Source organism: Heterocephalus glaber, unplaced genomic scaffold (assembly GCF_053883595.1).
Source record: "Heterocephalus glaber isolate CG9 unplaced genomic scaffold, H.glaber_assembly_v1.0 deba00001504, whole genome shotgun sequence".
NCBI lineage: Eukaryota > Metazoa > Chordata > Mammalia > Rodentia > Bathyergidae > Heterocephalus > Heterocephalus glaber.
This window is the reverse complement of record NW_028258324.1, coordinates 51105112-51130671: the sequence shown is the minus strand read 5'-3', so window position 1 is coordinate 51130671 and position 25560 is coordinate 51105112. Positions and strand designations below refer to the sequence as shown.

Sequence of the window (25560 nt, the reverse complement as noted above, 5' to 3'; positions counted from 1 at the left end):
TAACTAGGCGTGCCTCTCGCTGGGGCCCCTATGTAGCTATTGTCTGGGAGGGCCTTTGGTTGGGGTCTGTGCACCCCAGTTTCTGTTGTCTGCACAGGCTTTGGCTAGGGTCTCTTTGCACTTATCAATGGTATCGGGGTGAGCCTCTGGGTATTGCTTGTGTGCCTGTACAGCTCTTTTCCAGGCGGGTCCCTGGCTGTGGCCAATGGTATGGCAAGTCTCTGGCTGAAGCCCTGGTGCAGCTCCTTTCTGAGCAGGCATTTGGCTTGGGTGGTTGTGCCCAAGCTTTCTGGGGTCAGGGCAGAGCTCAGGCTTGGATCTTCCTGCAGCTGAGCAGGTCTGGGCCACCAGCTGCTCCCTGGGATCTCCCTGTACTTAGGGATGGAATGGCAGGCCTCTAGCAGGAGCCCATGTGCTGGTGCAGCCCCTCTCTGGGCAGGCTCCTGTCCTGGGGGGCGGTACCAGAGCCTCTGGTGTTGGGACAGACCCCAGGCTGGGATCTGCCTGCAGCCAAGGATGTCTGGGCCACACAGCTGCTCCGCGGGATCTGCACACACTCAACAATGAAATGCAACTAGTAGTTCTTTATGTAACATAACTTATCAGTAGATAAAATGTAACTAGCATCAACCAAAACAAACAAAAATGATATAAATTTCATAGTATGAAACTTTATTTTCTCTAATAACACAGAAAATAAAAAGCAATCTCCCCATCAAAATCTAAACTGAAAACATATTTACTTGATGATGTCTTTCAATGAAAAATTAATTTCAAAATATTTATAGTGAGAATGCTATGCAATTCCTAGAAAATAATTCCATTTTGAAATGTTTTAAAAGCTTGATAATTTAAAATTTGCCATAAATATATTCAAATATTAGTCATTCAAAATCATTTCTTTTTTCTTTTTCAAATGTCTTGAGTTTCAAATTTCAAAAAATAATTATTCTTTGAGTATATAACATCATTTACAGAAATGATTTAAATTTGAATTTTATTCTCATAAATATAAAAACCTGTCTTGTGATTGTCTCCTAATTTTCATAGAGTCAAAAAATATTAAAAATTTAGTTTGGTCTGAGCATTTAGCTCAGTGGTTCCAGCACCTGCCTCACAAGTGCAAAATCCCAAGTTCGATCCCCGGTACCAAAAAATAAAAAGAAATTTAGCAATAGCAGCACTCTGTATTATACATTTATTGCTAAATCTATACATATCTGCCATTTTAAACAAAGATGATATGAAAATAAAACACATTTTGACGGCAGTCTATAGATTAATTTTAATCATCTTTGTTCAATGAATATTCTCATAGCCTTTCCAGCTAATTCGAATTAACTCTACTGAGAGATATATTCAATGAGGTGATTTTCCTAAGGCACCTGTTAGAAATGAGTTAACCATTCTAGTCAAATCCTAAAGGTTCTGGAGCCCTTCCCAAAACAGCTCCGGGTTAGTAACATAGAACAGTCAAGTACAATCAAAGTTTCTACAAACAGAAGATCAGTTATTTTGTACTTAGACAGGGTCTTCGTATGTGGGTTAGGCTGGCCTTGAACTCTTCAAACATTTTACTGAGACAATTTCCAAATTCTAAGATAACATGAATCCACAGATTCAGTGTTGTCCACAAATAAAATTCCATTATTCAATCCAAGTGTATACTACTTAAAATCTACTACCTTTAAGATTATCTTCACCATGTTGTCATTTTCCTGACTTCAACCTGATACTCTTCCAAAAAGTTTGTGTTCTGCCAATTATTCATTCTATAAATATTTGTTGCCCACATATATTTATCAACACAGTGCTTGATATAAAAGCTGCCCCATGTGCTTGCTTCAGCAGCATATATACTAAAAGCTGCCCCTTGGGTCAGGGATTTAGCTCAGTGGTTCAGCCGCCTGCCTCACAAGCACAAGGTCCCAAGTTCGATCCCCAGTACCAAAAAAAAAAAAAAAAAGCTGCCCCTTCAAAGACAGATAGTCTTCCAGAGAGACAATAAGCACTAATGAATGCCCTATATATATTATATATGTATATGTATTATATTATATATATATGTATAGGATATTATATATCCTATACCTTATACTATTTATAATGAAAACACATACTAAGAGTTGTAATATAATTAACTTACTGTTTGCCCAGCTCCACTGTTAAAAACTTTAGATGAACCGTTTTATTCTAAAAGTAGGTAATTTTGTCTTTGTTTGTAAAATGACAAAAATGTTTGCTCAAGGTCACATACCCAGTGCTAATATGTGGTAAAGAATGTGAAAAAGGATTTGACTCCAAAACTAGTTTTTTATGTAACAAGTTATTATTAAATAAATAATGAGTATAAGCCTAACAAAAAGGGGCTGTCATTTGCGCATACTGTGTTCACATCTGCCTATGTACTTTCATTCATCCCACATGAGTGTCTTTTCTGAAGAATTCTGTCTCATTTAGAATTTATTCCAAACTCACTTCAAAGAAGCTTCCCAGTTAATACTGCTTCACTATGATTTCTCACTTAGAATGTTATTTTCATTTCTAAAATCTTTTAGGATATTTGACATATCTGCATACTTTTAAGTAACTTCACATGTGAATATTCTATGATGTTATGAGATATTAAGAAACATAGAAGCAGACAGTAGGTCAATATTTCTTTTCACTAACTTTGGGTACTTATTATAGCAATGTACTAATGGTTATATGCAATTAATTCTTTTGGGAGCAAAAGCAATGTAAGAATATTGAGTACAAAGCAATGATGCTATTTTCAAAATTGTCTTTATTCTTTGTAGAGATTGATAATAAAACTTATCAGATACATATGATCAAAGAAAAATATAGGAACATTTATAAAATCTGAAAGAAAAGATAAGCAGTTATATGAAAACAAATTACAACTATTAAAAATAATTCAATTTTGAAATAGGATCAATAATATATAGCTAATTTAATCTATGAACACACCTAGTTTTAATTTCCCTAAAGAAAACTTAATAACTACTTAATGACTAGTCAATTCTTCTAACAGTGAAACAAGTAGCAATGTAGATATCCTCAATTTGAGTCATCAGAATAAATGAGTAAAAGAATATAATATTTGTCTTGAATTTCAAATTTTATGTAACAATTAGTTCTACAATGCTGATATTTTCCATATGGCTCTTTACATGATTGCTTTATTCCTATTAAATGTATATCTTGGGATTTTATTTTTGTTCTTGGCCAAGACTATGTTTAAAATCAGCAGCTTCTGGAGTGCCAAAACAGCCACTAAATATCCTAGAAATGATACATACCTTGCAATTTAAGGCATAGAAAATTAAAAGGCAAAATACGGATCACTTTTTTACAAAGATAGTGGAGTAAAAAAAAAATCTGTTAACACTGGGCAATAGGATCATTTTTACAAAGAGAATTAATATAGAAAAAAAAGTAATTGATAATTCACGTGGGGTGAAAATAGGACCAGAGGGCCTGGCATGGTAGGGTCCTATATCACCAAAGAGATAGTTAAATATCAATGAATCAAAAAATTAAAGAGTGGGTAGGTGAGAAGATAGAAGACCAAGAAGGGGAAAAGAGAGTTAGAGAAAAAAGATATTTGCAATAATGAAACAGGCAAAGCCAGCGCATGATAGTGAAAGAAATGGTAAAATAAAAATCAGATGTCAGGGAAAGAAAGGACTTTGAAAAACAGAAGTGTTTCATATATGATATAAAACTGTTGGTATTACTACACTGTAATGTAATACCTCCAGACCTAGATATTTCATAAGGTATAATTTGATATGCTTTTTGTCAGTGGATTTTATAAATAGAGATGAGTTTCAAACCTAGGACAACATAATGGCAAAAACACTGTACAAGCACAGGATGATAAAGGCATGTCTAAACTGAATTTATGCAGAAAAGCAGAACCTGACTCAAAAATTACAATACTGACAATATGAAACATCTCTTTCACTCCCATCTCCACAGGAGGTTTTAAAATCCAAAACCATGATTTGGGTTAAAGTTGCTCTTGTCAGTATTTTTTTTAAAATGATGCACTTCTAAAGGATATTTGAAATGTGCATGAAATAAGAACAATGCCAATTATTATATAATCATAATTAAAATATTGATAGATTAAAATAGGTAATTTATGTGAACAATAAAGAATGAAGTAGATACTTACAATAAATTATCTACAAACAGATGATGAAAGACATCATGTGCAGACACCATGTGCACACTAGTGAAATTCAAGCTTATTTTTGGCACTATAAGCTTCCACTTCAATAACATTGAAAAAGGAGACTGAACACCCCCCCACACCCCCCGCTCCTCTGTACACCCACCTGGTTCCACACTACAAAGACGCAGAGGACACCAGACCACCAGACCACAGTACTGAGTCCTGCCTCTCCCAGCCCAGAGGTAGGGGCTTCTGAGCAGCCACCCCACTGCACCTGGTCAGGAGGAAGGGGCTTCCCGGCCACCATTCCTCCCGCTGCTCCCAGCCCAGAGGAAAGGGCTTTTGGGCCACCATCCCTAGCGCTGCTCCCGGCCTCTGTCCCATCTCTCCCAGCTCAGAGAAGGTAATCTGTGCAGGCGCCAAGAGCCCCCCCACCAAACAAAATGAGAAAACATGTAAATTACTCTCAAAACCAGACTTCCAGATCACCTACAGCAACCCCAAAGGGAAATGAGATGGAAAATTCTGATACTCAACTACCTGGACCCACTGAACTGGCAACAAAAGGGGATCTGCAAAAAATGAAATCAGAAATAATTTCTCAGATAACAGGAGAAATTGTGCTCCTAGTGCAAGACATGATTAATAAATCTAGAGAGGAGCTCAGGAACATGATGGAATCACAACATAGGAAATATATGGAATCCATAAAATAGATGTAAATAGATTTCCAGGACATGAAAAACTCCACTGAAAGTCTACACAGCAGAATGAGTCAATGTGAGGACAGAATTTCAGATATAGAAGATAAGATTGCAATTAATGACCAGGAAAAGAAAAATTGCTTCAAAATTATAAGAGAACATGAAAAATCAACCCAGCAGGTGCTAGACAATGCAAACAAGAATAACATAAGACTGATTGGGCTCAATGAAGAAACAGGAGAGAGTGCAGATGACAAAAAAAACTCTTCACAAAAATAATGGCAGAAAACTTCCCAAGCAGGGGAAAAGAGCTTGACATACACATAAGTGAGGCATATAGGACTCCAAATAGCCTTGTTACAAAAAAAAATCTACACATAGGCATATAATTGTTAAGATTGCAGAAACACAACAGAAGAACAAAGTTCTACAAGCAGTTAGAGAAAAGAAACAAATCAGACACACAAACGAAAGCCCATCAGAATCATAGCAGACTTCTCAACACAAACCATCAAGGCAAGAAGAGCTTGGAGTGACATATTCCAAGCCCTAAAAGAAAACAGCCTCCAACCCAGATTGATGTACCCTGCAAAACTATCTTTCAAAATGGATGGAGAAATAAGATACTATCATGACAAAGAGCACCTTAGGAACTTTGTGAATACCAAACCAGCACTCCAAAGAATTTTACACAATATGCTAGGAACAGACATTGAGGATCACAACCCCAAGAAGCAAAGCAGAGTGAACCCATCTGGCATGACAAGAAATTAAATGTAAAGGGGGAGAACTCAACAAAAAGAAAAGGTCATGGTAATGACAAGTCAATATGTTTCAGTTATAACCATCAACGTTAATGGTCTCAATTCACCAATCAAAAGAAACAGACTGGTAGAATGGCTCAAGAAGCAAAATCCAAAAATATGCTGCATACAAGAAACACACTTAATTCAAAAGGAAACTCACAGACTGAAAGTTAAAGGGTGGAAAACAATACTCCATGCGACGGAAACCTGAAAAAAAGCAGGAGTAGCTATCCTCTTGGCAGATCAAGTAGACTTCAAACCAACAAAGATGAAGAGAGACAAAGAAAGACACTACATCCTTATAAAGGGACCAATCCAAGAGGAAGAGATGACAATCATAAATATCTATGCACCAAACACTAGTGCACCCAACTATATAAAACAAATACTAACAGACATGAAAAGTCATAAATGAACTAATACAATTGTAGAGGGGGACTTCAACACCCCACTGTCACAAATAGATAGATCAACTAGACGAAAAAATAAGTAATGAAATACTAGAACTCAATCGAACTCTTGAACAAATGAACTTAACAGATGTTTAAAGAGTCTTCCACACCACAAAATCAGAATACACATTCTTATCAGTTGCACATGGGTCATTCTCCAAAATAGACCACATACTCACACATAGAACATGTTTAAGTAAGTGAAAAGGAATTGAAGTTATCCTCTGTATATTATCAGACCATAGTGTGATGAATTTGGAGATCCATAGCAAAAGAAACTCAAAAAATTTCATAAACACGTGGAAATTGAACAAAACACTTCTGAATAACCAGTGGGTCACAGAGGAAATTAAAAAAGAAATCAGACTGTTCCTTCCATTAAACGACAATGACAATACAACATATCAGAATCTATGGGACACAATGAAAGCAGTCTTACAAGGGAATTTCATAGCAGTGAATATGCATATTAGGAAAACAGAACAAGCCCAATTAAACAACCTGATGCTGAACCTCAAGCTTCTAGAAAAAGAAGAGCAGGACAACCCCAGAGCTCATAGAAGGGAGGAAATTATAAAGATCAGAGGAGAAATCAATGCAATGGAGACTAAGAGAACGATACAAAAAATCAATGAAGCCGGGAGTTGGTTCTTCAAAAGAATCAACAAAAGTCACAAACCCTTAACCAACCTTGTCAGAAAAAGGAAAGAAAAGGCCCAAATCCATGCAATTAGGAATGAAAAGGGTGAAATTACAACAGACCCACCAGAAATCCAGAGGATCATCAATACCTACTTCCAGAACCTATATGCCAGTAAGATGGACAACACAGAAGAAATGGACAGATTCCTAGATACATATGAATTACCAAAGTTGAACGAAGAAGTCCTAAAAATTCTGAACAACCCAATATCAACCAATGAAATTGAAAATGTAATTAAAAACTTATCAACTAAGAAAAGCCTGGGCCCTGATGGCTTCACTGCTGAATTCTACAAGACATTTAGAGAGGAACTGCTGCCACTACTGTTTAAACTCTTCAATGAAATTGAAAGGGAAGCAATACTCCCAAATTCATTCCTGGAAGCAAGCATCACCTTGATCCCCAAAGCAGAGAAAGACCCAACCAAAAAGGAGAACTACAGGCCAATCTCACTAATGAACATAGATGCAAAAATCCTTAATAAGATACTGGCAAACAGAATGCAGAAGATCATCAAGAAGATCATACATCCTGATCAAGTGGGATTCATCCCGGGGATGCAAGGATGGTTCAACATATGCAAATCAATCAATGTAATACACTATATCAATAGACCCAAGGACAAAAACCATATGATTATCTCAATAGACGCAGAAAAAGCATTTGACAAAATCCAACATGCATTTATGACAAAAACCCTACAAAAAAATTGGAATAGATGGTCTCTACCTCAAAATGATAAAACCCATCTATGAAAAACCAACAGCAAATATCATACTAAATTTTCAAAAACTGAAATCCTTCACACTAAAATCAGGAACAAGACAAGGATGCCCACTATCTCCACTCTTGTTCAATATAGTTCTGGAAACATTAGTCATGGCAATTAGACCAGAGAAAGAAATAAAAGGAATAAAGATAGGTAATGAAGAAGTCAAATTGTCATTATTTGCAGATGACATGATACTCTATATAGAAGACCCCAAGAACTCCACCAAAAGTCTTCTAGACTTCATAACCAAATTCAGTCAAGTAGCTGGTTACAAGGTCAACAGACAAAATTTGATAGCTTTCCTCTACACGAATGACAGACTCACTGAGAGACAAATAGGGCAAATAATTCCTTTCACAAAAGCATCCAAAAAACTGAAATACCTAGGAATCAACTTAATGAAAGAAATCAAAGAACTCTTCTCTGAAAACTATGGCACTCTGAAAAGAGAGATTGAAGAGGATATCAGAAAATGGACAGACATCCCCTGCTCCTGGGTAGGAAGGATTAATATAGTGAAAATGGCCATACTTCCAAAACTGCTATATAGATTTAATGCAATTCCAATTGAGATCCCAGCAACATACTTCATGGACCTTGACAAAACAATCCAAAAATTCATTTGGAACAAGAAGAGACCCAGAATAGCAAAAGCAATTCTAGGTAACAGAGACATGGCAGGGGCTATCACAATCCCCAACCTGCAACTCTACTACAAAGCTACTGTGATAAAAACAGCATGGTACTGCCAAAGAAACAGACCTGAGGACCAATGGAACAGATTAGAAGATGCAGAAACAGCACCAGACACATTCAGCCATCTCATCTCTGATAAAGGAGCCAAACACCCTCACTGGAGGAAAGATAGCCTCTTTAATAAATGGTGCTAGAAAAATTGGGCTTCAATTTGCCAAAGAATAAAACTAGACCTATATCTCTTTCCATGCACTAAACTAAAATCAAAATGGATTAAAGATCTAAATATTAAAATAAAAGCACTGTACCAGTTGGAACAGAGGTTAGGTAGAACTCTTGAAGACACTGGTGTAGGAAAAGATTTTATGAACAAACCTCAGTTGCCCATGAACTAGCACAAACAATCAACAAGTGGGATCTCTTCTTATTAAAAAGCTTCTGCACAGGAAGAGAAACCACCAGCAGTGTGAAGAGACAACTCAGAAAAAATCTTCACCTGCTCTTCCTCAGACAAAGGTCTACTATCTGGAATCTATAAAGAACTTAAAAAGATCAGACCTCCCAAATTTAAAGACCCAATCCAAAAATGGGCATCTGAAATGAACAGACATTTCTCACACAAAGAAGTAGAACTAGCAAATAAATACATGAAAAAATGTTCAACATCACTGGTCACTCAAGAGATGCAAATGAAAACAACCCTGAGATTCCACCTCACTCCAGAAAGAATGGCTGCTATCATGAAATCAACCAATAACAAATGCTGGCTGGGCTGTGTGCAAAGAGGAACCCTGCTCCACTGCTGGTGGGAGTATAAACTGGTGCAACCACTGTGGAAATCAGTATGGAGATACCTCAAAGAACTAGGACTGGAAGTCCCATTTGACCCCGCTATTCCACTGCTGGGGATATTCCCCAAAGAATTAAAAGAATCATACCACAGTGATATATGTGTGCCCATGTTCATAGCAGCACAGTTTGTGATAGCTAAAACTTGGAAACAGCCCAAATCCCCATCAACTGGAAACTGGATATAGAAAATGTGGTTTTTTTATAAAATGGAGTACTACTCAGCCATAAAAAATGAGAAAGTAGAGACATTTATAGCTAAGTGGATGCACATTGAGGCAATACTCTTAAGTGAAATAAATAGGACACATGTGTATAACTCCTGAATAGTTTCTCTAGTGTGACAAGCTGAAAGTGTAAATAAGGACTAAAATGTATAATAGGTAATGTGAAATACGAAGAAAAGGAGCAAAGAGGAAGGAAGTGGGAGGGCTAGAGGAAAGCACAGAAGGGAATGGGATTAATATGAGAAAATGGAAAAATAGGAACAAAATCTTTGTAAATAGGGAGGAATGGAGGAGTTGCAAGGAGGGCTAGGCAAGGCTGAAAAATAAGAACCAAGAGAGATTATATAAAGGTGCAAATTTCCAATGATGAATGTCATTATATTATATACCTAAAATGTACCAATTATTAGAATGAATAATTGACAATGCAAAATAGGAAGAAAATGTCCAAAGGGGTAGGGGTAGTGGGAGGGGCAGGGGAAAGGAAAGAAGGGAAAGGAAAAATGCTGAGAAATGGAAAAAATGGAAATAAAGTCTTTGTAAATAGGGAAGGGTGGAGGGGGTGAAGGGAGGGCTAGGAATGGGGAAAAAATAGGAACCAAGATGCATTATGTAAAGGTACAATTCCCAATGAGAAATATAATTGTGTTGTATACCTAAAATGTACCAATAAAAAAATTTAACAAAAAAAAAAAAGACTGAAAAAGGATACCAGACTTACATTTCCATCTTAAAGAATAAATAAGAAAATTACATGAAAACATTATTTTTAAACATTAAACAGGTAACACTGTATTCAAGGTAAAAAAGATGAATCCCTTTTATTGCCCTACTTTTGTGCCTGGAGGCAGTTTTAGAGAGGTAGTATGGGAAAGGAGAAGCCAAAGCTTTTGTGTCTCTATCATGTGAGGAAATAGAGATTAGGATTTGTGGAGACCAAGGAAGCTAGAATTTATGGGAAACAATAGAAATGATACAAAAGTTGCACAAATCAGTAATATTTTTAAAATAGTATCTTTAAAAATATGCAGGAAGGTCCATTTCAAGTATTAATTAGATTGGTATGTCCATATCTGAGTAGAATCACATAAGACTAGTGAAAAAAACTTATTGGAAAACAATAGGACAAACTATTTTCAGAGTTCACAGTAGTTTGGGCACTATATTTAGAATGGAAAGACACTGAAGAACACCTGAGATGTTCAGAAATGATTCCAGAGTCATATCATAGTAAAAGCAACCACAGGAAAAAGGTATCTACAAAAGAAGTAAGAGGATAATGACAGCCAACCTCTCTTCAGAAACTATGAAATACATAGAAAATGGATTATGGCCCTTCAAAGCACTAAAACAAAACAATAAAACCACCAATTTAGAAATCTAAGCCCAACAAAAATCCTTTACTAATTAAAATACTTTCTAGACAAACATACACTGAAAAAAGTCTTTTTTAGAATGGGAAAAATACTACATTAAATTATTGAAGTACAATTAAAATGATATAAACAGAATTTTGCATATACACAAAAGAGTAGAGCTACAAAAAATGGTAAATACATAAGTAAGCACAAGATAAAGTATTTTCCATTTTAAAAATACATTTTATATGAAAAATAGCCATGTATAACTGTGCAATTTATAACATATATAGAAGTAAAGTCACAAAAGTGAAAAAAAGGAAGGGAATGAGATATGGAAATATTCTTTTATAAGATCCTTACACTTTTACAAGAATACAGTAATACCTTGGTTCACAAACATTTCTGTTCGCAAACAATGAGATTGGCAAACAGAAGTGCCCAGAAAATTTTTGCTTTCATTTGGGAATTCTACATCAGGTGACAAACACAACTTTAGCAGTCTTCCCCAAAATCATGGAATGCATTAAGTTTGTGAACAAAGGTACCACTTTATTTGGTGATGTACTGGTAAATTAAAATCATGTTTTTAACCGGAGCCACCACTAAACAAAACAAAAAGTATAAATGATAAGAAAATTTACAAAAAGAACCATAAAATTTATTTACTTGCCCAACTCTGAGGCACATGCTTATAATACCAGCATTCTGGGCAGGATGATAGCATAGCAAATTCAAGCCCAGCCTGGGATGTAGCTCAAGCCAAAGGCCCTGGGTTCAATCCCCAGTAAAAAAAAAAAATTATATATATATATATATATATATATATATATATATATATATATCACTTGATCTGAAAGAACAAAATAATCAGAATGAGAGTAACAAAAAAATAGAAAACAAATACAAAGAGAATAGCAGACACAGGCAAACTGAATTTTAAAAATTATAAAATCTAACAGCAATACAATTTTATTCATGAAAGCAACATTAAAAATAATCAAACACCAATCAAAAGAAAATTAAGCCAGGGATTTAGCTCACTGGTTCTGGCGCCTGCCTCGCAATTGCAAGGTCCTGAGTTCGATCTCCAGTACCAAATAAATAAATAAATATATATATAAAAATAATTTTTAAAAAAAGAAAATTAAAATGATTATATTAATACCAGAAAATCCTTAAGGTTCATATATTTAATGAAAGATCTCTAAAATACATAACACTCACAGAACTTAACGTGAACTAGAAAAATACGGAAATATTGTTGAAGATTTCAAAATTTCTTCTGATAAAAATAAGTAGAAAACCTAATAAATATACAGAAGACTTATTAATAATTTCAATGTAATTAATATGCATAGAGAATTTCATATTTTTTCAAGTGTATGTGGAACAATTGCCAGGATGATTTATAACCTTCTGGGGTATAAAACAAATCTTAACGAATTTAAAAGATTAAGATCAGAAAAAGTTTTCTTAGCACAATGAAATTACATGAGAAATCAATAACAGAAATATATTTAAAAATTCCAAATGTTAGAATCCCAACTGTGCCAGTTAATCTCGATTTCCAATTTGACAAGATTAAGAGACTCATGGAGAGGTGATTAGATTCTGAGAGCATAAATAATCCACTAAGGAGTACATAGCTGAATGGTCTATAGAAGGTTGGGCCTAGTTATAAAAAGTAGGTCATGGGGGCATGACCTTGGTGGAATTTATCTAGTTCCTGACTCCTTCCTCTTTGGTTCTTTCCTGCTCTTTTCTTTCCTGAGGCCATGAGATGAGCAGCTTTCCTACACTATGCTCTGCTACTAAGATCCTTCTGCCTTGAATTCAGCCAACAATGGACTGAATGACAGCTTCATGAATGAAAATAACCACTCCCTTAAATTGTGGGTAACAACTATTTTGTTAAAACAAGAGAAAAGTTGATGAATACCCCAATACCCTCCTAAATAATACACAGATAAAAGGAAGAATCATAATAAAAAATAGAAAATATTTTGATTGAAGGAAAATGAAAACCATGTATGTGAAACAACTAAAAGATTCTAGGAAAAATTTCACAGCATTAAAATTTCATGTTAGAAGAAGGAAACTCTTAAATAGTTTTTGTTAAATTTCTATGTTAATGAATAACAATAATGAAACCCTTATCGACAAAAGATGTGAAACTCAAGTTTAAAACATATGCAAAAGAAATTTCAAGCAAAGACAGAACCATAGAATCACTGGAGAACCATATCGAAGGTTTAATTTAGTGTCAAGTTTACATGAACTCTTTCAGAAAAGAGAAGAGAAAGAAACATTTTCCAACTCATGAGAAAACAAAAGTTTATACTGAACCATAACCAAAATATTACAAGAAAAAAAACTATAGGTCAATCTCTCTTATGATCACAGACATGAAGTCACCAACAAAATTTTAGCACACTTAATTCACCAATATGTAAAGGAAATAATAAATTATACATATACATACCCACATTTTTCAAATGCACACTAAAACCTGATCAAGTAGATGCAAGGTAGGTTTAGCATTCAAAAAATAGATTGTGGGGACCGGGGATTTATCTTAGTGGTTCTGTCACCTGCCTCGCAAGCGTAAGGTCCTGAGTTTGATCCTCGGTACCAAAAAAATAATAGATTGAGTAATTCTCTATAGTACATACTATAAAAGAAAAGAAAAAACCTATGATCTTCTCAATAGTTGCCACATAATTTGACATGTATTCATAATATATATTTTAAGAAATTAAGGCATCTGTTGTGGACTGATTTTTGTCTCTCCGAAGTTCCTATGTTTCATCACTAATCCCCAATCTGACTTTATTTCAAGACAGAGGACGTTAAGGAGATAATTATTGTTAAATGAGGTCATAGAAGTGGGGCCCAAATCAGTAGACCCAGTATACTTATAAGAAAAGAAAGAGACACTAGAGACCTCTCCCCCTTACCCACATGTGGCCAGAGAAAAGGACATGTTTGGATACAGTGAGGTGATTTTTCTACATGACAGGAAGAAAGGCCTCACCAGATACCAAACTTGATGGCACTTTGATCTTAGACTCCCTACCCAGAAGAACTGTGAGAAAATTTACCTTAGTAAAGTCATATTTTCCATGGTATTCTATAAAAGCAGATGAAGATTAACAAAGCATTTCTGAAAAACCTACAGCTAGCATTCCTAGATCATAAAATACTTAAAATACTAAATGCTTTCTGTTCTATATTTAACATTGTACTGCCTATTTAAGCCATGAAAAAAGCAAAACAATAAGGTAAGAAATAAAGGAAGAAAAAGAGAAGCATAGAATTTGTAGGAAAAACTTTACACTCAGAAAAAAATGTCCACGCAGAGACCACAGGAATCTACACACAGCTATGAGAATAATCAGTAAGTTTAATAAGCATGATAGATACAAAGCCAATATTCAAAAATTGTATTTCTACATGCAACAAAAAAATTAGAAATTAAAATGCTTAAAAGTAACATTTCAAACGGCAGACAATATGAAACATTTAAGAATAACTTAATATGCAAGTCTCAAACCCTGCCAAATTTTTCAGAAAATTTTAAAATGACCTAAATGAAAAATATACTATATTCATAAAGGACTCAATATTATTATAATGTCAACTCTCCTTAAATTGTTGTATTGATTGAACAGAATCAAAATTTCAATTTCATCAGTTTTTAAAAACTATATGGCTTCTATAATTGGTATGTTAATGTAAAGGACATTAATAATTAAGGAAATGCAAGTTAAAAACCAGGAAGAAGAACCACTATACATCTACTAGACTGGCTAAATTAAAGAAACCAACCATACTCAGTATTGGCAAGTGCGTGAAACAATAAGAATTCTCATACAGTGCTAATGGGGACATAAAATGGTACAGACACTTAAGAATACCAGTTGACAGTTTCTTTTAAAGTCACATGCAAACACAGACATCATTCAATTCAATAATTTTATTTATTTGCTCTAGAGAAGTGAGACATATGTCTACATATGGAACTATATGAGAATGTTTCTAGCACCTATATTGATAATAGTAAAAACTTCAGCTAAATACAAATGAAAAATATTTCTACGTGAAGTAACTGAATAGATAAAACAAACTGGTATATCATTGTAATTGAACACTACTAAGCAATAAAAAGGGACAATTCTGGATGAATCTCACCAGCATTATGCTGAGTGAAAAAAGCCACACACAAAATACTACTGTGTTATTTCAAAAATATAAACTTGTAGTGAAATCTAAACTACAGTGTAAAAAATAATTGCCAGAGGCCAGGAATACAGGAAGAATGACTGTAAAAGCATATATGAGAGGTTTTGAAGTGATGTAAATGCTCTCTATTTTGAATATAGTATCAGCTATTTAACTATTGATTTATGTAAATGAATTGTATTTCAATAAACCTGATGGAAAAATCAAGAAAAATTTATGTAAAAGTTCAATCACCACACATACTTCAAGAGAAACATAAGGAAATTAAAAAGAAAATTTATTTTTTGAACAACATGCACTTAGGCACATCACAGAATACCTGAACCTCTTCAGAACACAATTTGAATATGTATTAACAACCAAGGTATTTCAAAATCAATAAAGAAGGATAGGCTAGTCATTAAAGGGAACTTTTAATATAAAATGTTATATTTTTGCCTTAAATCATGCAAAAAATAAATTTCTTATGGCTAAAACATTAAACATTGAAAAGTAGAGAAAAAAATTAAACAGTCATATAACTTTCTGTGGGGAAAGCTTTTGCAAGCAACTCACAGCCAGAAGTAAATAAAACATTAAGATATTGAGAAAATATAAATAAATTGAAAGAATTGAAAACTTAGGAAATAAAATTAAAACAAGCATGACAAGTGATTAATATTCTTTTAAAAATATAGGGCCAGGGATTTAGCTCAGTGGTGCCGCCGCCTGCTATGCAAGCACAAGGTCCTGAGTCAATCCCCGGTACTAAAAAAATAAAAATAAAAATATAAAGCTCATTAAATAGAAATGAGAAAAAAGATGACACAAATAGGAAATATGGGCAAAATACATTAAGATAACCATAAAACATATCCACTGAATATTTGAAAATGTATTCAACACTGTATTACCAACAAATAAAGCAAGGCACCTATCTAAATATTTTTCCTGCAAGAATGTAATAAAAGTTCACTTTAAAATATTGCTGATGGAAGTATAAACTGACATCTTAGAATATTTTGCAAAAGGCATTAAATGCCTCTTTCCATCATCTAGCTATTAATTATTTATCTTAGCTTATCTTTATAGCATATGATGTTTACATTCACAGAGGTTCTTATGGTTCTGTAGATGGCTCATCTTTATTCTACATATTTCCCCTTTCCCCCTTCTCAGCTCTCGCCCTTGTTCCTTTGGATACCTTCCCTAGTGCAAGAGATCCATCCCTTTGTCCCTTTCTATTCATCCTTTATTATTCTCTTTGTACTTTGCCTTACTCAAATGAGAGATACCATATGGTACATCATTTATAAATAAATAAATAAATAAATAAATAAATAAATAAATAAATGCATGTATGTTGTTATATAATCTGATAGATACTGACAGTTGTATTTATTTTAGAATTGATTATATGGTGTAAAACTAAGTATTTGAAATGTACATCAATTTCAGATGCTACAGACACATTATGAAGCCATTAAAAATGAAGATGCAAACCAATAATTATTAACATAAAAAGATGTGCTAGATGAAATATCACTATGTCTCCAGTATCAACTCATTTTAAAAAATTTATCTTCCTGCTTATCTCTCTTCTACACACACACACACGAATCTGGAAGGAACACAGAAAAAGATTAATACAAGTCATCCATAAGGAGTAAAATTAAGGTACAGCTTTGGTTTTTGCTTTATATTTATCTATATTATCTAAATTATATATATAATAGATATCCAAAGGACTGCTCATAATTTAATCTCAAAATGGGTAAAATAAAGTAAATCTAGGTAATTTATATAAGCTAAAAAATCAGCTATCAATCATCATAGTCAATATTTATGATTTTTTTAAAGCATCAGAATTAAATACTAAGAAAATCCATTGAAGATTTTTCCTTTCCACTTGAAATGATACTTATTCTCCTAATCAAAGTACATCTATGTACCTTACTCCTAATGTTTTACATTAAGATGACTTTATATCTCCAATAAAATGTAGCACAGATTTTAAGTTTCATGTTTTGAAAATCATCTCTCTGCTAGATTTTGGGAAAATAAAATGAAACTTTAGTTTGTGTCTTATTAGAGAAAGACAGTAACCTTGAATCCTAAAACTTCTGTGGCATTTTCTTGATCTTCACTAACCATGACCAAGGTAGAATAGTCTCATCTGCAAATTACTAAAAATAATCAGCTCTCAGAAGTGACCTTGGGTGAAGCAATGTTAAATTGGCCAGGAAATTTTTTCAAGGCATCACTATTATTAACTTGCAATTTTTTCATTTCACTTTGCCACTGATGCTTGGCAGGTTATAATTTTTCATTTTCGCACTTGGATGAAACTCAGTGAAGTAGAGATCATGGAGATAGTGGTGAAGAATTTTTACAAAGGGATTTCCCCCCTCACTCCATAATATTATGATACAAAATGGATCTCTATTTGAGACAACCTATCACCTTAACGTACATGACCAGACTGTTGACAGTAACCATATTTTAAGTTTTTCAAAGTGCTGCCTTCTGTATACAGAGTTGATGTTATGATCAGTTTAGGTCCTTGGAATTTTCATTAGTGGGGATGATTTGGGCTTATTCTCCTTTTGACAACTTCATGCCTTCATGTGACAGTTTGCTGGGATTTAAAAAAAATGTCTATGAAAACAGAAAACACTTTTCTACCCAAAGATGTCCAGTAATATGGACTGGAAATAATCCCAAACTACTAATAATGAAAGAAGAGTTAGTCTTAGGCACAACAACTTTCAGAGCATCCTCTTTTTTCTTTACCTCTGTAAAACCAGTTCCAATGCCAGTATTACTCTCTAGGCATGTCCATTTAGACAATTATTATTTCAGAATCTCCTTTTGGCATTCTACTTACTAATATATAATGGGCATTAAATAACTGTAAATGGTCACTTATTTAAGAAACAATAGAAAACTCATATTAAGAACATTATAATGAAAGGTATCATAAGTTGAAGAATGGAAAAATAGATGTGAAAAGTTCAAAAATGATTCCCTGAAACAGAATATAATGCTGAAATACCTTGTTATGATGGAAACCTAGATATCAGTCTCTTTAGTCTAAAGAAACTAAGAAATGGCCTCTTGAGTCTCCAATTCCCCTAACTTATCATGATTTCATCAACAGTATCCAGGTTAATGCAGGGTAATGTTGGGTTTGAATAACAAACTATGGAAACTGCTTGCCAGAAAAAACACTAAGTATCTCCAGTGTATCATCCCTATATTCTGGAAAAGGAAAATAAAATTGCTATTCTCCCTCCAGAGCATTTGCATTTGGGATCTTGAATCTAACTGTAGAATGAAATACCTTGTTCCTCTAAAACAACAATTTCAAAATAGAATATTATGATTATCTCATAACAAAATTTTGGTATATATGTAATTTTTAACTGATCATTATTTGTTCAATCAGTGGTAATACAAGTAATCTGACAGAATAATTGTAAATTAAGATCTTTGAGTGATTACTCATTACAATTAATATCTTCTCTGTTAATCTGTATACTGAGTGATAAGAATCATAGCAAGAAGGTCTAACTACATGCTAAGAAAGGAAAATTCTGAGCCAAAACTTAGAAATATTTTATTTTTACAAAATTGTTAAATTTTTAGAGGAAGTCTATCTTTCTGTTTTTGTATTAGAAGACATTCCAGTAAAATTCTTGCCATTTATAAATACTTTCATTCATTATAAAATCCGCATCTTTTCAAAAACAGAATTTCTAGTATTAACTGTAATAAGCATTTTAGTTGTAAGTACTAAGTTATTAAATTAAAATTTCAAAAAATACTGTGAAAAGATAGGTGCTGTCATAAAAACGAGTTTGGACAAATACATTTTTCAAATTTGTAAGGTAAGCTGAATCAAATCATCAAAAATAAAAATTATCTGAAACTTAAGATACATTATTTTTATAAACTCCTGTTTCCTTTTTGTTTTATTTTTATTATTAGCTGGATTAATAAGATGAACAACATATATCATTCAGCGATGGTTAGGTTTTCTTAAGAAATACAAGTATTAATGATTTCTTATAGCATCTAAAAATTATTAGGTAATGCATATACATGGCAAACATCTTCTATATTTTAGTGTTGAGACATAGTATCTGGGAGGTCCAAAACACTGCCTCATGGTCTATATGACCTCACTGTCCTGAAACTTTTATCTTCAGCTTTCAGAAATCTGACTGAATGGTCAAATAATTCCTTTCTATTTTGCCTTGTTTCTGAATTCACCACCCTTTCTTGCTTAAACTGTCAATTTCCTAAACATAAGAGGATTAAAGATACCAAGATAATTTTTTATTCACTTCAAGTCTGTAAAGTATGCCTCATCCTTAGAAACATAGTATCTCAAAAAGCACAATGTCAATGAGAAACTGGAAAAAAATATCAATCTCTCTTATTAATACACTCTCCTATCCAAAACAGAGGAGCTTACTATCCCGACAATAAATATTCAGAATGAAAATAACTAATGAAAAACACACTTTACGCAAAGAAAAGATGTGGGGTCTTTTAATGGTCATAAATGATGTGTTATCAAAAATGTTTATCAGAGCCAGGCACAGTGGCGTATACGTATAATACTGTAATTTGGGAGGCTGAGGCAAGAGGATTGAAAGATTGAGGCCAGCCTGAGTTACTTAGTCAGATCTTAGCTCAAAATATAAAATGAAATGAGCTGGAAATGTGTCTTAGACGTAGAGTACTTGCCCAACAAGGTTCAATCCCCAATACCGCAATCAATATAAGTAAATAAAATAGTTATCTCACTGTAGATTAAGTCATCATATAGTATTTATTGAATGAGAATATGATATTACTGAAGTAGAAGTACTCCAGGTAGACAAGATAGCATGAGAAATTTTGTTCAGTTAAAAAAAAAAATAAAGAACCACAATAATGTAATTTTGACGTCAACTATACTTACTATATGTTATACCAAAAATGATATTCAATTAGATCAATGCTCTTTTAGCATAGTTAATTTGAAACAAAGAGAATATATACTTCACAAATCAGACATTGTACCTATTTAACGGACGGCTGCTTTCAGACTAGCATGGGAAAGTGAAAGAAGGAAACACACTGATGTTCAAACATAAAATTCATCTCCAGAGGATAAAATAGTAACATTCTCTTAAGCTTTTCTATTTTTCTTCCTAGGCTACAAAGTATGACACTACACAAAGAAAAAATTAAACTCAGTATAACAAAGAATTCAAATCTCATGTGAGTAACCTTTAATTCAAAAGTTTTATAAATGCTTGTTTTAATATAGGGATAAAAGAATAGAAAATTAAAACAAAATTAAGTAAATGAGAGAATATAGCAGAAACCAATCAAGCAGAAAATAGGAAACAATAAAAAAAATTCAGTATCAAAAGCTAATGTTTTGTTTTGTTTTGATTTTTGGTACCGGGGATCAAACTAGGGACCTTGCGCTTGCAAGGCAGGCGGCGGAACTACTGAGCTAAATCCCCGGCAAAAGCTTTTGAAAGGATGAAGGAGAAAATGATGAACTCTAAGCAGACTGATAAAAAAAAATTGTGAAAACACATATAACCAGAATCAGACATAAGATATCACTTCAAATTCTACATTTATTAATACGATATTAAGAAAATATTCTAAAATGTATGCTGATAAATCCTATAACTTATATGAAATGGAAATAAAACCCTTCCAAAGCACAAACTGCCAAAACTAAAAAAGACATTTATATGCCTATAATCTTTTAAAGAAATTTATATTTGCACATACAAAACACACACACACACACACACACACACACACACACACACACAGATCAAGATGGCTTTACTGAAAAATTCTCCTAAACCATTAAAGAAGTAATCCCAAATCCCAAAAATCTCAAAACTCTTCCAGGAGCTTGGGATGTAGGCCAATGGTAGTGTACTCACCTAGCATTCTTGAGGCTCTGGGTTTAATCCCTAGCCTCACAAAACAAAATAAAACTTTTCCAGATAACTAAAGATGAGAGAATATTTCCTAATTTATTCTATGATACCAGGATTACCCTACTACCATTATAATACAAGAAAAACAATTGAGGCTTATATGCCTCCTGCAAATAAAGTCGAAACTTCAAAAAAATTTAGCCAATATAATCCAACATTAAATAATGATCAAAGATTTATCCTTGGAATACAAGTTTACCTTAGCATTCAAAAAGTAATCAATATAATTCATCATATTAACAGACTATAAATCATGTGATCGCATCAATGGATGCAAAAAAATCATTTCATATCCCCTCATGATAAAAAATTCTCAGCACAGAAGAAACAGAACATTCTCAACCTGATGAAGGGCATTTATTTTTTTTAAAAAATCTCCATTTTACTAAAATCTCCATTTTACCATCACTTTTAATGGTGAAAGAATGAATGTTTTCTTCTTCAGATCAAGAACATCAAAAAGATGTCTGGGCTTAAATCTTTTATTCAACATGACCCTGGAAGTTCTTGCCAGAATATTGTGTGGATTTCTGGAGGCGTGGGAACACAGGATTTTTGAGAAGACATTCAGATTGTTAAGGAAAAATTAAAATAGTCATTATAAATGATGACACAGGGCACAACATTTATTGGGCAGATAGTCTAATGGAATTTACAAAAGAAGTGACTAGAAATAAATGAGTTTAGCAAGATTACAGGATCAAAGATTAATACAATACAAAAGTATTAATTGTCTATAGTCTAGCAACAAAATATCAGAAATTCAAATTTAGACAAAATACCATTTAAAATCACATCAAAGATATGAAATGTTTGGTGATACATCTGATAAAAGTAAATAAGGTTTGTGAAGTAAAAAGTACAGGATATTACTAAATAAAGAAGACATAAGTAAATAGAAAGGCATGCCTTGTTTTTAGGTCACTAGACTCAAGAGCACTAAGATACCAATTCTCATATTCTTTTCAAGGCAATGGACAGATTCAACATATGAAAAAAAAATTCAATATTTCTTTTTAGAAATGTAAAAGCTCATGGAGAAATCCAAAGGACCTAGAATAGTCAAAACAATTTTGAAAAGATGAACAAAGCTGTAGGGCTAAATATACATGTTTAAGAGGCTTATATAAAAATATTCAATAAATTATAGAGGCAGTTCAGAAATAACCAAATAGATCAATGGACTAAAACAGAGATTCCAAAAACAGACCCACACATATACAGACATCTCATGTTTTAACAACAACAAAAATGCCAAACAGTTCAGTGAAGAAAGATAAGTCTTTTCTACAACTGATGCTGGATTAATTGAAAATCCACATGCCAACAAAAAACGTGATCCCTATTTTAATAAATACATAAAATTTTCTCAAAATTAATCAGAAACTTAAATTTAAAAGTTAAAATAATAAAAATTTTAGGATAACACACAGAAGAAAACCTTTGCAAGATTGGGACAAAGCTTTCTTAGTGGGATGTTATAAAACACAATCCATAAAAAAAATGACAAAATGAACTGCATCAAAATGAAAACTTTTCTGAATCAAAAGATATTATTAAGAAAATGAAACTAGGAGAACTAGGAGAATATATTTGCAAACCATATATCTAATAAAGAATTTTTATCTAGGGTATATGAAGAATCTTTATATCTCAATAATAAAAAGAACTCTCAAAACAACAAAAACTCAACTAAGAATTTGCTAACAATGTTCAAGTATTTCACCAAAAAGGATACATAGATGGGATACAAGCAAATGAAAAAGTCCTCAACAACATCAATCATTAAAAAAATGCATATTGAAACTACTACACCACTGTTATGATTCCTAAAATTAGACACACCAGGAAGTGTTAGAAACACTGTGGAGGACTTGGAATTCACTTTACAATGTAAATAATAGAACAACTTTGGAAAAGTGTCTGGCAGTATTCTTCACAAGTTAAATATATGCATAGTATGTAATCCAGTCATTCTACTCCTAGGTAATTTTTCAAGAGAAATGAAAGAATAGGTTCATATACAATTGTTGACATGAATTTTTATAGCAGCTTTGTGTGTGTGTACCCAACTAGATGTTTATTAACAAAAGAATACACAGACTGGAGCTTATACAGACAAGTGAATACTAACCTACAAAAAAAAAAATTCTTAATACACACAACTGGTATCAATCTTAAAACTATTATAGAAGCCATAAAAACTATATGCTATATGATTCCAATTATATAAAATCATATAAAATGAAAACTAATATAAAAAGAAAGAAGAGTGGTTGCCTAGAAACTAGAGGCAGGGCTAAGAGGGACAGATTATAAAGAGCCATCAGAAAACTGGGTGGGGGGGCGCTAAACGTACAAGTTTATTGTATTGATTGTGGTGATGGTTTCATGGGAGAATACCTATGTGAGAACTTCAGAGATTGTATACTTCGTATGTGTTTTATTATATGTCGCTTATATTTCAATAAAGCTGTTAAGAAAAAAGAAATGAGGCTGCTAAAATACTAGCATTTGCTGATTTTCATTTTGACATGTTTAGGCTGAAAATACTGTAATTTTTATTCCAAAGATATTACTTACAAGTTTATCTCTCAGTTTTTATATTAAAGGCTCTAACACTAAAAATGTTAGAATTAAAAACATTGGCACATATTTTTTTTCTTATTTTTTCCCCATTCCCCTGCCCTCCCTTCTACCCCTCCACCCCTCCTTGTTTACAAAGACTTTGTTTCCATTTTATCCTTTTCTCATATTTATTCCTTTCCCTTCTTTCCTTTCCCCTACTCCTCCCACTTCCATTTCCCCTTTGGGCCTTATCTTCCCATTTCACATTATCTATTATACATTTTAATCCTTATTTACACTTTCAATTTCTCACATCAGAGAAACTGTTCAGTATTTGCACGAGTGTCCTATTTATTTCACTTAAGAGTATAGCCTCAATGTGCATCCATTTAGCTATAAATGTCTCTAGTTTCCCATTCTTTATGGCTGAATAGTACTCCATCTTATAAAAAGACCACATCTTCTTTATCCAGTCACCAGTTGATGGGCAATTGATTGGCTGTTTTGCACAGCAAGAGAAATCCTAACAGAGTGAAGAGACAACTCACAAGGTGGGAAAAAATGTTTACCAGCTGTTCCTCTGACAAAGAAAGGTCTGCTATCTAGAATGTATAAAAAAACTTTAAAAAAACAGACCTCCCAAATTTAAAGTCCCAATCCAAAAATGGGCATCTGAAATGAACAGACATTTCTCAGACAAAGAAATAAAAGCAGCAAATAAACATATGAAAAAATGTTCAACATCACTGGTCATTGGAGAGATGCAAATGAAAACAACACTGAGATTCCACTTTAATCTAGAAAGAATGGCTGCTATCAAGAAATCAATGAATAACAAATGCTGGCTTGTGGGGTTGTAGAGAAAAAGGAACCCGTCTCCATTTTTGGTGGGAGTACAGACTGGTGCAACCACTGTGGAAATCAGTATAGAGATACCTCAAAAAACTAGGACTAGAGTTCCCATTTGACCCAGATATTCCTCTACTGGATATCTTCCCAAAAGAATTAAAAGCATCATACCACAAGGATATATGTGCACTCATGTTTATAGCGGCACAGTTTGTAATGTCACATACTTTAATCTGTATCTTTTAACTCGAAAATCATCATTAGCAATCAATAAAAAATGGAACTTTCATTTACTCATTAAAAAATTATTGGCTTACAGTCTGTGTTAGGTTTAAAAATAAAAAGATAAGACTGAGTCCCATGACCAAAGAGGCCTTGCTATATAAGGCAAGATAAACATTTATGAAGATAATTTTAATTATCAATTCATGATATAGAATGTGTAAAACACAGATTCATAGTTGTGTATCCAAGGTATAATATGCCTAAGGAGAAGGAATACCTATGGAGTTAAGATCAAGAAACTGAATGGAGGCTATTGTAGTGAAAACTTTCTAAAGAGGGTTCTAAGTTCAAGCAGTAAAAATCAATGAACATTGAATGCCAACACAGATACAGAAAAGCATTAATGTAAGTTATATTTTCCTTTTGACATTTTCAGGATTTTGAGGTATGTCCAATGTTTTCATATACGTCAAAAAGAGAACCTCAGAATAGTAGAGACAGTGCATACCCTGAGCTGGAAAATACTAAGGGTTGTCTAATGAGATCATGGAACAAATCAACACAGCTGGCCTGCTGACTGCTCATTAGTCACCCTATATAAGCCAGAGGTGCCCACCTGGAACAACTGCTAAACAAAAGAACCACTAGAGATCAAGAGTATAAACATTAGACAATCAGAAATTTTTAAAACTAGAAACGAAGAGGTCATGGAGCCCAATGTGCACAAATGTATAGGCTGCTGCTGCATTTCAGCAGCATGAACTTTCTAAAATCATGGAAATTTTGTGAATACATGCATAAGAATTACTGATCTAGTTCAATTACTCATTCAATGGGATGGGAAAACAATTCCATTGATATTGAATAACTCACTGCTCACAAATACTGAATAGCAAGTAGGATCCCTTGAGTCCCAGC

General features: G+C 33.3%; 1 protein-coding gene and 1 pseudogene across 1 annotated transcript in view; both read right to left on the bottom strand.

Annotated features, from left to right (window-relative positions):
- Nucleotides 1–25560, bottom strand: part of LOC147825339 (uncharacterized) — a 183415-nt gene that overhangs the window by 94319 nt on the left and 63536 nt on the right. The window lies entirely within an intron of this gene.
- LOC147825340 (adenylosuccinate synthetase isozyme 2 pseudogene) overlaps nt 11976–25560 on the bottom strand; it is a 28765-nt pseudogene continuing 15180 nt past the window's right edge.